Raw genomic sequence first — 10,000 nt, 5'->3', positions numbered from 1 at the left:
TAGTTTCCTTCCCCTACCGTTTTCTTACTGTGATGGAAGGCTGGTTTTGTACAACGTCCTAGTTTCTGAATTTTAATATATTTGAATAAAAAACAGAAATTTAATTGTGAAACGTTTATGTTTGAGTTTTTTTGCTAATTATCTGTTATTTCTATCGATTTTAGAGCCCTTGAATAAGTAATTATAAATGAAAATTACGAAACGTCGTGAAATAAATATGAAAAAGTAAGGAGTGTTAATTGCCCTGCACACACATTGTACCATTGTTATCCTGTGCGATTTATCATACAAACTAGATTTTAATTAATTCATTTCCTTTTCAAGGTCTCTTTCAGTTCATCTAGCCAGAGCTGTCTAGATTTCCTTTCTTCCTCTTCTAAACACTCAAGAATTTTGAGGCCTTTTTACAAATCTGTCGACCTTTATTTTTTCTACACTAGAAAGCTATCATAAAAAAAAAAAAAATGTTCTTACACCTCTGGCAAGCTTGTTATCCCTTCTAAGCATTTCTTGCCCTTTTAGCTTATTAACCAAGAATCTTGAACTTGGAGTAGTTTGCCATTATTTATACAGGAAGCAATAAAAGACTTTCGAGTCCCATTGATTTATAACGAAACCCTTCAAAGAATCCTTGATAATGGCGAAGTCTTGTTGAATTTTTTGTTCTTTTATCATAAACTTTGTATTTAGGTGTAGGCGGCGGCATAACCCATTCTGTTCGCGGTTTTTAATGAATTTTAAGGTTACTCAAAAGTAATTTATCATATTATTCTCGGTAATTCTAATAAACCTGGGCATAAATCTCTCGTGACTGAGTTCCGTATATATATATATATATATATATATATATATATATATATATATATATATATATATATATATATATATAATATATATATATAGTATATATATATATATATATATATATGTATATATATATATATTATATATATATGATATATATATATATATATATATATATATATATATATATATATATATATATATATATATATATATATATATATATATATATATATATATATATATATGCACACATACATACTGTTGCCATGATTGACCCTCCTGCTGATAGTAAGTATGCTGGTCCTGAATCTATTATAACTGTTACTTTCTCTTTGAAATAAAAGAATGACACCACTAACCTTAACAAGAGCTCAGTCGTTATTAGAATATGATTAGGAATCAGAAAGCCGATTTGGTAACTTGATCTCACTGTGGCTAGGCGTTACATAAGCAATTCTGTTATCAATGTTTCTGATGATCTCTTTTTCTACTTTTCCTTGTCATAGAAAAAGGGGTTTATGATTCTGTGTAAATAATTATCCCTTTTCAGTAAACTTTTTGTCTGCACAAAGACAATGGTGCTGGTAAAGTTAACTATATATCTCCAACTCTTATTTCAGTGAAATACCTTTTCTTGTCTTGAGTTTCCAACGTAATAATAAAAGTAACTGGTTTCTCTTCATTGCCAAGAAATATAGATTTATGTCAATGTCAGAAGACATCACGCTGGGTACATTTAATGAAATCTTTTGCAACAAGGAACCTCAGTAACGATTTTTATGTTCTTCAGTAAGAATATTGTCATGAAAGCCATCTAAATGTTTACAAATAGAAAAAAGAAAAACTTCTAGCTCGTTAGGGAGGTTCCCTGTTGCAACAGATTTTATTAAATGTACCCAGCGTGATGTCTTCTGCCATTGACATAAATCTATATTTCTTGGCAATGAAGAGAAACCAGTTACTTTTATTATTACGTCGGAATATAAGGATCCGGGTAAGTTCTATATATATATATATATATATATATATATATATATATATATATATATATATATATATATATATATATATATAGCGCTCTCATTCTTGCATGAAAATAGTTTTCGTTTGCTAACTTAGGTACTCCTCATTCATCTGTGTTTTTTTTTTTCGTATTTCTTTTGGAGTTTTTATTTGCCTGATGATGTACTGGATAGTTAATGGCCTTATAATCGTGTAAGGATTGTAAAGTAAATAATTATGAATTTTGCTTAATTTTAATAAATTATTTTTTGTGAAAATACTTTTCGTTTGCTAACTTAGGAAATACTACAATGAAATTATATGATTTTCATACTCATATCGACATGTATGTATGTATGTGTGTATGTATGTATGTATAAGCGAATACCACGGGAAAATGAGTCAGAAATCCAAGCGATTTCGTCTTTACTCAGACATCGTCAAGGAGCCACTAAAGTACAATTGGGGAGGAAGGTGTCAGATACAAACAAGATCAGGAATACCAGATGGTTAATTATCAAAAGGGTAAAAATTAAAAGGGATAATCCAGGATTATCGAACATCACACGGTCACAAACTTAAACAGATTCTGACCCTAACCGAAATTACAAAGTATCTTTACAGTCCAAAACATGTAAAAACTGAATATATTAATTTTGTTGCTTATATTTATCTACAACTTTTTTCATTATGAAAGCATCAAGTTTAAATAAACCAAGACTTAAATTTAGAACATCTCTATTATTTGACTTGATAAAACAAGATTCAATGATATTCCTTTTAACTGTGTCATTACATGGGACTAAGGCTCTTGCTTGACTCCAGTTAATAGGATGGTCTAAATCTCTCATATGTACGAATAATGCATTCGATATTTGCCCAGTTCTCACAGAATATTGATGTTACTTGAGACGCTGTGAAAGAGATTTGCCGGTCTGTCCGTAATAGACTTTATCACACTTTTTGCAAGGAATTTCATATATGCAGCCTGGAAGATCTTTAGGAGAATTTTTGATTACTAAACTCTTGACATTAATATTACTGAAAACAACATTTATGTTAGAAAGCTTTAACATTCTAGGAATATCTAATGTATATAAATCCATTACCAGCAAATGTGTGGCAATAAGGGAAAAACTAAATGGTCAGAATCAAAGTTATTGTGGTTGCATTTATGTTAAATTCCTTTATGCAAAGAACATGTCATTCACCTCTCGACATCCAACCAGCGCTTTACAAATTATTATATTTTTCTTATTCTGTTCCTTTTAGTTGGCCTGAAATAACTGAGAAGGTCTGTTATTATTTTAATTTTATCCTTTTCTTTAGTGAAGTTGTATATGAATAATTAAATTATTTTCATCAGGGTCTGTATCATCATTTTCTTAGTGTTATAAGAATTTGCCCCTCCATTTCTTTTTTCCACATACCAGTGATGTGTAAAAGTGGTTGTTTGTTAAAACATAGTGCATATATATCCTCATGGTGCAGTGAGTGATGTAACACATGACAGAAGTGTGACTGTTCTTCTCCGGAAGAGATGCCGCCATCCAATCCTGCAGTCTGTTTGCCATTGCACCAAGGAAGGAAAAGGTCCATCGGTTTTCCCTCTACCGGTCCCAAAAGCTAATTGGGTGTTAGGGTCCCCATACACTGAACGATTGTATGAACAATTGTCTGAACCATTGTCGTTATCGACAAACACACACACTCTTCAGACAGTATGAACGATCTCCGCACCAGTTTCAGTCTGAACAAAGATTTTGTTTCAGGAAGACATGGCATCATCTTTGGAAGAGATGTGCGCGATAGCGTTACATCGGCAGACAAACACATACATTGCACGACCTGTGTATGACAGATATGAGTCGCAAGCCAGCAACCTGATCGTGATAGATTACCGCTGAGATCTTTCGGACCACGAAACTCTACCACGTTTGTATTCAGACAAGCCCATACACAATGTTTTTTTGCGAACGATACAGACAATCGTTCAGTGTATGGGGCCCTTTTGTTCTCTGTATCAGACTTTTTAATGATCTCATACAAAATTTGTGAATGTATTGAAATTCTATTGTAATTATGGCCAAACTGTATCGATGGACATTTGGAAGTCTGTTTGCTAAAAATGCATTGACAAAAGTAACAATAATCTTTTATAGAACATATCAATCGGTTACGACCCTTTCCCCCATCCCTACGACTCCTGAGTGTAGTGGTTATGTTTTATTCAATAACTTGAATGTATAAATCATCGAAGACGCATATATCTTATACTTGATTCAACGATGGGTAACACCAATAATTGTTATTTCATATAGGAATAAACTTTTTAAAGTAAATTGGAAGAACTAAGGAACTATTTCTTGTCATAGCAAGGAAGGCGTCTAGCAGGATTTGGATGGAAATCGTGAGTGAGACAGGTGGCATAATAATGAATAAGGGAAGGAGATTTAAGAATTATGGATGGAAAGAGATTTATTAATAAAGTATTCATTAGGAATCACTTAAGTGAGAAGTTTGAAAGGAAAGAGAAAAACTTCATATGATATTTATGAATCTTGAAAAAGTTTTAAGATAAATTTATCAGAAGGCTAAATAGACTGCACTGTGATGTTACGGCAAAGCAATAAATAACTAAGAAGGATGGGCAATCCTTATGGAAGAAGCTAAACGTTTTTATGTTACATTAGGAAAGTAACTAATATGACGTAAAAATATTAAAGGACATTGGTGTTATCTCTCTCTATTCCTGTGTCTTATGTTTATGGAATGTGTGATTCCTCGTAGGACGAGTGGGTTACGTGCTCGCCTATCGCTCACATTACGGGCTGCTGTATGAGCAAGATCCCGTGCTGGCATAAGGTCAATTTAATCAAATCAACAATCGTCTTCCGATTCGTTAGTTGCGAGTTCGATTCTTCGCTTTACCAACTAGGAATCGGAGGAATTTATTTCTGGTGATTAGAAATTCATTTCTCGAAATAATGTCTTTCGAATCCCACGATAGGCTGTACTTCCCGTTGCTAGGTAACTAATTGGTTCCTAGCCACGTAAAAATGTCTAATCCTTCGGGCCAGCCCTAGGAGAGCTATTAACAAACTCAGTGGTCTGGTTAATCCAAGATAGACTTATGGAATGTGAGATGCAGGATGTCAGAGATAAGGCTGTAAACATAAGCGTAAAGCTGTAGGGTATTATAATCACTTTTGCATGGAATATAAAGTCTCATTTCTATAAATGATAGTTATAGGGAAAAGCATAGTTCAAGAACTTGAAAGGGTTTCTAAAATGATACAGTAGAAAGAAAAGTAAGACCGAGTAAAGTTAAGAGGTCAAATGGAAATCAGATAGATGGAACAATGAAAGTTGAGTATGGATGGTGGAGGAATGGAAAAATGTGATTAATACTGATATTTTGGGAATAAATATAACAAATGATAGCAGGATCAGAGAAGAGGTGAAAGAAAGGAGTGTGTATATATGAAGACAGTAATTTCAATAGAAGCCAAAAATGAAATGTTGAATACACTCTCCTTATAGGAAGTGAAGTGTAGGTGTTAAATATGAATGAAAGAAAGAATATTTAAGATAATGAGATCAATTGTTTACATAACCTGCGTTATGTAAAAACTGAGGGAATGAGTGATACATAGGTGGTGAAAAGAAATGTTAGTTTTGTGGAAATTACAAATGAGTGTTCCGTGAAGGTTTCACAATTTGGAAAGAATGGCAGAAGATACAATAGTTAAAGGGATTTATAATTTAAAACGTGTAGACAGGAAAAGAATTTGTCGACCTAGAAGTAATGGACTGGAAAGTCAGGATCTTGATATGCGGGAGGTGAGAGAAAGCAAACAAAATAAAGGTGAATGGCATTGTCTGAAATACGGTTTGCTGATAACTCTTGTGTCAGAGCAGGCAACACGTGGCCCTGTTGAATCTGAATCTTTTGTATTTTTTCACAAAATATTCACCCACGATTCAGCATTATTTTGCTTTAGGCGTATTTATTTATAATTCGTTCTTTAAATCAGTTGATAATATATAATAAAAGCAGTAAAGTTAATCGTGAATTAATAATACAGATAATAGGAAAAAGAAAATCAATGACTGAAATAAATAATATGTGGAACTACTATTCCTCTATAAAAGCCTATGTCTTTAGAATTCATTTAAATAATTTTGGGATTAATGCTCCGAAGAAATCATATGTTCTCAAATCAATTAAATCTATTCACAGAACTCAGTAACCAAGTCATGATGTGAACAGTCCTTTCATCATTAATTTATTCCTACAACATTTAATGAAGAGTTGGCTATTTCAAATTTCTTGTGAAACTTTCATTATATTTAAAGGGAATATAATCATCTTATTTTATGGGACATTGGTTGATTTGTTTCCGGTATAAACTAAGTACTATATGCATTGCTAATTAATTTTCTTGAATTCCGTTGCGAGTGCAATGGTATTATGAATAAATTTCTGAATAAGCATAGTGAAATAGAATGTGAGAAAACATATTTTACCATCTATGTAAACGATTGACAGCAAATTCATAATCTCGAATATACTGTAAAGAAAACAAAGTTAATTTTTCCGAGTAATTAACTTTTATACTGTTAAGGGCTGGTTAATTATAGCGTGAAAACAATATTATGTAGCTTTAAGAATTCAGCTTGAACGTGAAAAGTTGAGGTTTGAGACATTTCTCTAGCTAACAAAAATAGAGCACAGTAAACAGATTTAATTTTAGAATCTGGAGAGCCATCAACTTTGAATAATTAAAGCAGGTCTATTCAAAATATATGACATTCATAAAAGGTTCAAAAGAGTAGAATGCGCTTTTGAGTGTGTGTGTGTGTGTGTGTGTGTGTGTGTGTGTGTGTGTGAGAGAGAGAGAGAGAGAGAGAGAGAGAGAGAGAGAGAGAGGATAATGGCTGTACAAGGTAACGAAAAGTATTGTTGGAAAATTCGTTACAAACTACTGTCATTACAGTTTTTACTTAAGAACAGAATTTCTTTTAAATATAACAAAGTATGTAAGAGTATTAACATGAGTATTAATATAAGATTTCGAATAAAATATAATTTTAGTATGCTCAACAAAATTTAGTGAAAAAATTTGCAGTTAAAAGTTACTGAATCATGGAATATTCCTGCGTTTACAAGGATACACGAAACGACAAGAAAAGGGAAAAGAAATTAAGAAAGAACGCAAGGGGGAGAGAGAGACAAGACAGCAAATTTCAATTCAAAAGGGGAACCAGAGAAAATGGCATAAAATGCAAGAAAAGATGGGAGAATAACGATGTTCATCATAAGCCCTCGCACCATCAAGCTTTTAAAAAATCGTGTCTATGTTTGTGTTCTGAGGGTCCAAAGAGTTTTTTTTTTTTTTTTTTTTTTTTTTTAGAGGGTCACCATTATTATGACATTATGGTATTTCGTATCTCTGTAGGTGAATGAAAACCTGGGAAAAGTACACGAATTTCCCTTTCTGCTCCTTGTATACTCTCTCTCTCTCTCTCTCTCTCTCTCTCTCTCTCTCTCTCTCCCTCCTAATAACTCCTTTTTTTATTCCCTTAAAGATTTCTGTGCCTGCGTTAATCTGTTATATATAATGGTCCAGAATACAATTCTCTAAAGAAAAATTTTACCAACAAAAGTATTTGATTCTTATTGCAGTATATCACATTTATGATTGCAGTATATCTTAAAGTTTATGATTCTCTTAAAATCATAAATATATCAAATGGTAGTTCTAATATTCCGGTAGAATATTTTATATTTAATGGATTCATTAAATAGAAGAATGATTATTCCACTCACCTCATTTGGGGGGGTGGGGGTGGGGTGGGTGGGTGGTTGGGGGTTGGATATTTCTCTACTTTCATCTCCATACCGCTACATATCACTTGTAACTCCATCAATCCCTATTGCCTCTTTATTACCTACTTTACGTCTAGAACCACGTTTCCATAAGCATTATAAAGTTATTCCAAACTTTTTCATGAGTTCATCTTTCCTAAGTGTTCTTATGCATACTTTCTAAAACTGGATCTACAGAGAATAAAATAAATTTAGAGAAGAAAATGTGGAATAGATTTTTACGTCCTCAAGAGAAATTTACTTCCTACCTGTGTTTGAGGTATTCACAATGATTATTTCTAGATTTATTGTTTATAAAAAACGACTGTCGTTTACATAAAATCACTTTCATTAACTAGATAATACCTTTGGAAGAACGAGAGAAGCCCATAGTGCTCAAACCAGATGAAATACTTAGTTTTTGTATGTGATATTTTTGGTAGCTTTTCTTAATAGAACGGCAGGCCTGGTATCAGTTAAAACCACATGGCAATTATATTACCGCCCCGCTTTTTTTAATTATGTTTATTCATTCAATCATTCTCTCTGAAATATGTAAAGTGGAATGTTTTCAATAATTTCACATCAGGAGAGTGGGTCCAGCATTTCACATTTTGTAAACAACAAAGTCGAAAATTTTGAGTATCTTACATCTAGAAAGCAACAGATTTGACTCCCTTTTGTTTAAGATTCTAGGACCATGCTGAAATTTAAAAATTGAAACTTTTAAGTAATTTTGGTAATTGGATATATTATATGTACTGTATACCTATAATATATTATCACCATCATTACAACCATCAAATCGCTTTCATAGTATCAGTGCAGTGCCAAGAACTTTTGGAAATACAAAATGATGTGTCAGTTAAAATTAGTTTCAACATAAATAAAAGGAGGATGTCATGGGAAGTACGTTGGTATGACTAAAATTCGTCTTGGAAAGAGAATCTCCTGTCACGCCCAAGAAGGGGTCATCAAAAATCACGCCCTCACCGCCCACCAAGACACAATCTCCCTCGACAGTATTATTAGCAATTCTAGAATGATAGAGAGAGAACCCAACGCTTGCCGTCTGCGCCTTCTAGAGGCACTACTCATTCAGGAGCACAAGCCCTCCGTGAATACGACACAGAAGGCCTTTTCCCTCCATACCTGCATGCGAAGAAACACCTTCACCGGCAAACAACATCATGTCTCCTCCCATAAACGCCGCAATTCAAGAAAATGCCACCGGAGACGACTGTAATTCTATCAATAATACCAGCAGTAACGCTAACGTCACGCAGCCGAAAAGATTGGCACGACTGCAGTACGAACGCTCGGGAACTGGTTTGAGCCGACAGCACCAGAGCCACTCAGATGCTACAGATGCCAGCGGTAAGGTCATCATCAAGACCGTTGCAGGGGTCCTGCTGCGCCGTTTGCAGCAAGAAACATAACATGAAATTTTTTGGAAAAGTTGAAAAAATGACAACATATGACATAAGTGCCCCAATTGTTCTGAAAAAAATTATGTATGGTTCAAACGTTGCAGTGCTAGATTATCGCTCATTGCACTCTTAAAAGCAAGAGGAAATCCATCTAAACCAGCTCCTGCAAATGTAAGGCACCCAAACTACCTCCACCCGCCAAGCAGCAAGTTACAACTACTAACAAGCAGTCGAAGCAGCTCCAGTTTTGCTTCATGAGGAGACCCAACCCAGGAGCCAACACCCAAAACTTCTCCCCAACCTACTCCCACCGCTGCACCTCAAGCCACTTCCATTCCCCCTCAACCTACTCCTACCCCTGTACATCAAGATTCCTCCCTTCCCCCTCAAGCCTGGACGTTACGAGATCCACCAAAAGAGATGGCAATGATACCAATTACCCAAGTAGAATTCCATCGAAACCTCGATAAAAGAATAGTAACTCGAAAAAGAGAACGATTGGAATGCAATAAACAGCATGATTTAAGAGACTGACAAAGAAAACAGCAGTTCCATCTCCAACGAGCTTCTTAGACAGTGGAACAACTCCGATAATCGTTAGTTACCTTGATTGGCAATTATTCTTTTTCTCAACTAACGTTTCCTTTTCTCGCCCCCTTTTCGACCACTCCAGGTCTAACGACCGAAATTTTTCAATTATCTGTCTAACTGCCACTTAAACTGTTACTAAGTTTTGTGCTGCTTTCTCTAAAACTTAAAATTCTTTGCTTTCCCCCATCGATCCCTACCACTAAAAGATCAAAGCTTTGTTTATTTCCTCCAGTAAGTGAAATGTGATGTTTAATCCCAACAGATTTTAATTTTTTCTCAATTTTTTCTCTGACGATAA

The sequence above is a fragment of the Macrobrachium nipponense genome, chromosome 5 (genome assembly GCF_015104395.2).
Source record: "Macrobrachium nipponense isolate FS-2020 chromosome 5, ASM1510439v2, whole genome shotgun sequence".
Lineage (NCBI taxonomy): Eukaryota > Metazoa > Arthropoda > Malacostraca > Decapoda > Palaemonidae > Macrobrachium > Macrobrachium nipponense.
The sequence above is the reverse complement of the archived record's forward strand: the minus strand, read 5'-3'. Positions refer to the sequence as shown.